Source organism: Macrotis lagotis, chromosome 4 (assembly GCF_037893015.1).
Source record: "Macrotis lagotis isolate mMagLag1 chromosome 4, bilby.v1.9.chrom.fasta, whole genome shotgun sequence".
NCBI classification, from domain to species: domain Eukaryota; kingdom Metazoa; phylum Chordata; class Mammalia; order Peramelemorphia; family Peramelidae; genus Macrotis; species Macrotis lagotis.
Window position 1 is genome coordinate 7,872,568 of NC_133661.1, and position 7,505 is coordinate 7,880,072.

The 7,505-nt window shown below is 44.1% G+C and overlaps 1 long non-coding RNA gene across 1 annotated transcript in view; it reads left to right on the top strand.

Annotated features, from left to right (window-relative positions):
• Positions 1-7,505, top strand: part of LOC141522956 (uncharacterized) — a 29,665-nt gene extending 22,160 nt beyond the window's left edge. Inside the window, exon 3 of the long non-coding RNA XR_012478267.1 lies at positions 6,760-7,505. This is a non-coding gene — a long non-coding RNA (uncharacterized LOC141522956). The remainder of the gene's footprint in view (positions 1-6,759) is intronic.

The following is a 7,505-nucleotide window of genomic DNA, read 5'->3' on the forward strand; positions in this document are numbered from 1 at the left end:
CTGACGCTGGTCATTATAAACATTTAGTAGCACGCCCGGTGTATTTCTCTTGCCTCCACTAGCCGTTTCAGGGTCATGATGGCTCTCTATGGTCTCCTCTTGTTCTGTAAGATTCAGAGGCAGTCATTTCTCTGTCACCAACAAGCTGAAACTGTCCCCTCTTTTCCCAGTTCCCTGAATTAGCTCAAACAGCCAATTCTTTTTGTCAAATAAAAAGCAAGATTGCCAATCTGTCACCCAATGGAAAATGGGGATTGATTTCCATGACTCAGTCACAGGTGAGCACAGCTTTAGGGCACAGGGACAAAGGACACAATACCAGGTCCTGGCCTGTGTCTTACACTTGTCATGATCGATTGTGGGCCATAAAGGACATTTCACCCATAATTCCCATGCCTCCCCTGAGGATGGACAGCCTGCTCTCAGTAAGCAGGGACCTGTCTCACGTCATCCTTGGGGCAGCAGCCATAATTCTCCAGGATAACCAGCAACTTGCTTGCCCAGTGATGTAGAACATCCAGCTGATATAATGCCAAGGTCAGTTTTTCTAACTGAATCTAAATAGCACCCCTTCAGGCAGAGCCATAACTAGGGCAAGGTGGCTGGGGCCTTGCCCTAGGGTACCAGGGGCAGAGGGGGATGACAGTAAATGCCTCAGTAAAGTAGAAACCATAGCATTAAGGCCCGGGCACAAGAGGGAATGGAGAGCCACCAAGAGCCAGAGCAAGACTAAGGGCACCCAATAATACTCAAAGATTCTGAGGGAACAAAGAGAGAGGGGGAAAGAGACAGACTCATTTTATAAAGAATCAAAACTAACCAAACCCTTCCCAGAATTTTAACTTGGGGCCCAGGACATCCACCTTGCCCTTGGGTTTGACAGAAAGCTATGATTTAGAAAGGTTTTTTTTAATAATCATGCATATGGGTCCAAAGCTACTGGGGAGTCATCATGTAGAGCCTTTAAAGACCACAGGATAGAGGACCAGAGCACTGAAGCTCATCCATGACATATGGCAAGTACTTTAACCACATGTGCCTCAATTTGCTCTTGTTGGAGATAGAGCTGGACTGGTGCTCCACAAAGCCCCTACTTACTATATACCAGACCAGAGAAATAAAGGAAGACACTGGATAATCCCTGTCCCAAGATGTCTAATGGGGGAGACAAGGCCATCAGCCAAATATAGACAAGAGCAGGATGGGCTTAATTGTGAATAATTTCTGAAAAAAGGAGCTAATGTTCTGGAGACCTGGGAACTGCTTCAGGCAGAGGTGAGATTTGTCTGAGACTTGAAAGAATCCAAGAACCCTCCTCCTGCTAAATGATGACTAATATGGTATTGGGCCAAATTTTTCATTTAGAGGTGGAGGAGATCTCAATTTCCTTCGCATCAAGGTGACAGAGGCCTCAGGAAGACTTGACTCATGTCCATGGAGCCAACACCCAGCCATGCACATTGAACTTAAGGAAAGCCAAAAAACTACTCTCAAAACTCCTTTCCAATCACTGCTTGGGAAGGGGATAGGTCAACAACCAAACCATGGAGCAAGCAGTCATTAACAAACTTCCATGCATCTGACATTCTACACATGTACCATCCTAAAGTTTGTCACTTGAGATACCTGAGGCCTAGAGTCAAATATCAAAATAAGGAAGGGGAAAGCTGAAAAGATAATGATAAGGAATTATAGCTGCCAGTAAGGGATAATGTGTAATAAAGACCACAGGGAGAGAGAGAGAGAAAGAAAGATGGCCCTAGAATGCCCTACAGAACATAGCCTTTAAGCTGAATGTATGTAAGGGATGTGGGAGGCTGTCCCCATTTGTGGGAAGGATCAATGGGCTGGAGGCTTTGGACAAAGGACAGAGAGATTAAACAGGGCTAGATGTTCCTATGCCTGCAGGCATCACTGAGAAGAGGAGGCCCCACATGGATTCAGGGAAGATGAGTTGGGTCATGAGTAGCCAGTATGCCTGCATGACTATGGATCTGTTAAGCTTCTTAGATTCATCTTTGGAAGACTTCATCTCTTTGATCTCCTGTTACCTCAACTGTCTATGGGAGGTAAAAGAGGGAAGAATTGGGTTCTTGGTTTAATGTAATGAGGCCAAGAAATCTGTGTGATGTATTTTCTTTTTTGTTTGTTTTGGGTTTTTTTTTGGCAAGGCAATGGGGTTAAGTGACTTGCCCAAGGTCACACAGCTAGGTAATTATTAAGTGTCTGAGGCCAGATTTAAACTCAGAGACTCCTAACTCCAGGGCTGGTGCTCTATCCACTGTGCCACCTAGCTGCCCCATGACGTATTTTCTTAATGTGCTTCAATTTTACCCCAAAGGAGCCCTAGTAACAATGGGACAAGCTGCCAGTCTGGTGTCTTTAGCCCAACCTGGCACTGGAGAAGGACAGAAAGTCCAACCTAGAGTTGAGAAAGGATTGCCTTTGGAAAATGGCATGGGCCCTTCACTCATTCCAAGGCCCCTTTACCATGGGCCCACTTTGCTAGCGCCAGTCCTCTCCAGGTGTTAATATATGACAATGGCTAGGGAATGTCACATTCTAGTCACAGGGGCAAGATGCCAGCCTTCTTAGGACCATTGGCAAAATCATAATCACAATGAATACTTTCCAATTGTTTGGACCTAGAATGATAGACAGGAATGAGGGCGTAATCCTTTAACCCTCCCTATGCTCAGCTAAAGAGAAATTAACTGGTCTCAGGAATGTGGTCCCCAATGAATGATGGGAATGGATTGAGATACTCTTACTCATACACCAGGATCCCACTCTTTCAGAAATGACTTGTTCCTTGAAAAAGGAAATAACCTCAGATTATATATCGAGTTAGAATGGACCTCCAATGCCATTTTGCCTAAGTCCCCTCCTTTTACACATGGGGAAACTGAGGTCCAAAGAGGTTAAATGACTTGTCAAAGATCACAAAACAGTAAATATCAGAGGCAGGTTTTGAACCTAGTTCCTCAGAATTCAGAGTGCATGCTTTCCCACTATCCATCCTGCATTCTGACATGGCACAGAATTTTTCAGGCAGAAAGTAATGAGCTGCATTCAGGGACTCCTGCAGAACAAACACTAGAAACTCCAGCCAAAAGAAAGAAAATTGCACATGACCTGACTGGACCAAGAGTAGTGGGTAGGGTTTCAAGACCCAGGTCTTTAGAGGGTTTCTCTCTCTTCATCCTTCTTCCTGGAGGTCAGAGTACTAGCTGGTGGGCAGACAATAAGTTAGGCAGTTTTCTCTTTCCCTCTGTCCTCCTCCCTCTCTTACTCCCTCCCTCCCTTCCTTCTTTCCTCTCCCCTTCCCTCTCTCCTCTCTTCTCTTTTTATTCTCTTTCTCCTCTCTCTTCTTTCTCCCCTCCATCTTCTTCTCCCCTTTTTCCTTTCCTTTCCCTCTCTTCCTTTATTTCTTCTCTCCCTTTTCTTCTTCACTCTCTTTCTCCCATTCTCCAAGTCTCTCTCTCTCTCTCTCTCTCTCTCTCTCTCTCTCTCTCTCTCTCTCTCTCTCTCTCTCTCTCTCACTGTCTCTTCTTTCTCTCCTTTCTCCTCACCTTTAGTTTGTAGCTCAGAAGTTGGCATTACCTGATGTCAAGGTAGTCCCACCTGGGCCCACTAGATATGATCTAATTCAGCCTATTTACAAGAATGCTTCTGTGTCTTCTATCCTTTGGGTTCCTGTTGAGGATTATATTTTCAATTTATAGAAGTCATTTTTGATGGATTCCTATGTTTGTACTGAGCTATAAATTTCCCCAAAGAATCCTTGTGCTGGCTACTCCTCATTATATAGTTCTTTCCCTTCTTTCTCCAGCAAAACGGTCTGTTTATTCAGGGAGATTCAGTCAATCAGGTGTCCTATTCAACATTTCCAAAAAGAAGTCCATTTCTAATGCCATAGATGCTATAACTAGAGCCAGAAAAATTGTGACCCCAGGCAGAAAATGCCTTGTATTGGTCCCATCCAGGACCTTGGATACCACATTGAATGCCAAATGGACCAGGGTCTCCTTCACAGAGTCCAACACAGAATTGAATGTGACCACCATGTGTTGGTCTTCCTTGTGATTTGCCATACATATGACACTCTATCACTTCCAACCCTTTGCTGTCCTTCAAACTTAGGAGGTTCTCTCACCTTACTTCTACCTCTCAGAATCCCTACTTTCCTTCATAACTCAAGTGATGGCATTTCCTACATGGAATCTTTCTTGATCCATATCCAACAGCAATGTCCTCCCTCCTTGAAATGACTTTTTGTTTACCACAATATGTGCTTGCTATGTCCCCTGATAGTATAAGCTCTGGGGTCAGGGTTAATACTAAAATCTAGCAAGTGCATAGTGAAAATGGGTTGATTGGCTGACTGACAGGACCCCCAGTTGGGTGTCAGCTCATTCGAGTCACTACAGATGTCTACATCTGAATCAAATACACTCGGAAGAGAACATAAGTTCAGTATTATCCTTCATGGAAGGTTGAAGTTCCAATCAACTGGTGCCGATGGGTAAAGATTCCATAGAACTGGTCCCCTCATCCTAGTGACTCATGATAGAATTTGCCTGGGACAAAAAGCCTTCATTTGTTGCCCCCTTGCCTTATATTCTCACCCTCATCCAGTTTAATCCTTATCCTTTCATGCCTCACCTTTCTTTCCATCATACCCCCTGGATCCTTTGTTCAACCATGCACCAGTTTTTCATTCTTCTCTCTCTCTCTCTCTCTCTCTCTCTCTCTCTCTCTCTCTCTCTCTCTCTCCCTCCCTCCCTCCCTCCCTCCCTCTCTCCTTCTGTCTCTGTCTCTTCTCTCTGTCTATCTCTGTCTCTCTCTCTCTCTCCCCCCCACCTCCTCTTCCAACTCACAGAAACCTGATTCCTTCATAAAGATGCCACATCTTTGGTACATCTCCCTTGGGCTGATCATTCCTCTTCTCATAAAAGCTGACTCAGTGGGCCAAGGGAAAGAAGAGGCCCATTCCTTGTTTCCTCAATGCCATTTCCGGACCCTCATTTGTCCCCTCTCATTTTAGCAGCCTCTCCTTCGAGGGCCATTCTGTTGAACCATGTCATTTAGTGCTATTTCCTCTTCTCTGGGTCATTCAGCCTGCTTGTTTCAAGACTTCAGGTCATGACTCAGTTTTATTTTCCAACCTAGCTCCAAACAGGTACTTAATAAATGACTGAAATTGAACTTGATTGGATACTTTGGGATAATCAATAACTTAGATACTGAAGTCCTCCAAATACCCTGGCCTCCCTGGCCTCCCTGTTCATCAGCCTCCTAAAATTCTATGACCCAAAGCTTCCCCAGCCTGAGCTACTCATTGAGTTGGTGGCGTTTTGTGGAATAAGGTGAGAGACATGAGGACTTCTTTTTGGAAGATCTTTGCTCAGGATGCTTCTGGAGACATGAGCTCTAATTTCACACTACAACTCTACCCATATGGCAAAAGTATGGGAGATTGGGCCACTAGAAGGGGTGAGATGCAATTCAGCTCCATCCACTCTGTTACCCAGCTCCCTTCAATAGAATAGTTCGCATGGTGAACTCTGAATTTTCTCTCTCTCCAACCCTAATCCCTAATTCCTCTGTCTCAACCTCCTTCTCCTAAACTATTTTTCATCATCTCCATTACTTTTGGCACCTTTAATCTATCACTCCTGTTTTCTAGCTTCACTTTCTTCTCTTTGGAATCTTGACTTTATCCTTGACAATGGGAATTAATCACTCACTGTCATCCACCCATGAATCCCTCGCTCGCTTTGTCCTGGTCATGCCCTGCCCATTCACAGTCCAGGAATATGGCCACCATCTACCTTCTCTTGGACCATGGCCAAGAATTCATCACCAAATGATTGTTTAACTAATGGTGAAGTTCTCTGGGAAGAATGAGGCTGGCCCTCTGTCAGTAGCCTCTGCTTGTTGCAGGATGAGAAGCCTTTTGCATCCAGTTGGCCCTTCAGTTAACACAGATTTCAAAAGCTCAGGATGATTGTATACATCAATACATGATTGGTGAATTGAGTCAAAGGAAAGCAAATGGAAGCCTTAACTTGAACTGATAGAGAAATCTAGCAAGTGTTGATAATAATGTTGATAGGAAAATGTGGTCTTGAAATTTCTGAGAATTCTCTGAGCATGTCACATGAGGAAATTTGGGAAAGGTTTATAAAAGATGCAAAGGGTAAAAATCTACAGAAAAACAAAATAGATGTCAGTCTATGACCAGAGATTTTTTTCCTACAAGAAAAGAGGTATGGGGGTAGCCAGGTGGTGCAGTGGATAGTCAGGAGGACCTGAGTTCAAACCCAGTCTCAGACACTTAATAATTATTTAGATGTGTGACCTTGGGTAAGTCACTTAACCCTATTGCCTAGTAAAAAATACATTAAAAAAGGAAACAATTATGAAAGATATTACATACATATGTGTAAATGGCTATTAGTGCTGTGCTACTACTCTAAATATGTTTAAATAATAATGATAATCCTATCTAGTAGTGAAATAGGGTGTTAAAATTTGCAAAGTACTTCACCTACATCATTGTACCTACATTCACCAGTAACTGTGTGAGGCAGGAACTACAAGCATTATTCTGCTCATTTTACAGGGAGGAAACAGAGACTTTGAGCAGGGCAGGAATTTTCCATGATTAACCCCTTTGAGTCTTGGTGGGGGCAACTAGATGGTGCCAGTTCTAGGGTCAGGAAGACCCATCTCTGATTTCATAACTATCCTCAGACACTTCCTAGCCACATGAATCCTGTAAAAAGAGCTGGAGAAGGAACTGGTGACCCATTCCAGGATGCTTGCCAAGAAAAACCCAATTGAGATCATGAACAGTTGAAGACAACTTGGAAATGGAAATTGAGCCCAAATCTTCTCTTCCTGACTCAGAGATCATCAACCAGGGAAGTCTCCAGGGTCCTGGGTGAATGCTCTGATGGTTGAAGACAAGAATCACCCAGGAGGATAGTGTGACTGAGTTACACTCTCTCCTGGTGGAAGGAGAACCTACAGCTAGAAATCCCAGAGATGTTAAAGAATGTCAGTTCTTTTGGGTGCTGATAGTTGTGCATGACCTACATGAACAGTGTGCAGCCCTTGCTTTGCAAAGATGGCACGGGGACATATCTGGTGGCTGAGAACTGACATCACAAATGCCTCCTAGACGTGAACTTCCCATTCAAGTCCAAGAGACTATTCTAATTATAGTCTGCCCTGGGGGCTACAGGACTGAACTGAGGAAAGAGTCCTGGACACATCCAGTCTGAATTAGAGTAATTCTGGAACTCTAGCCTGGAGCCAGGTCATTTCTACTCTACAGCACTCCTGGGAGCCCCGTTTGTTCCTGGTCTACCCTAAAGATGTGGATCAATTCCAGACAAAAATAGACCACGCAAAGGAATCCCCATAGTGGCCCCTAATACCAGAGCTATCCTGGGTTGGTAGGCTTAAATTGTAGTGAACTAAAGTAACCAATTGTA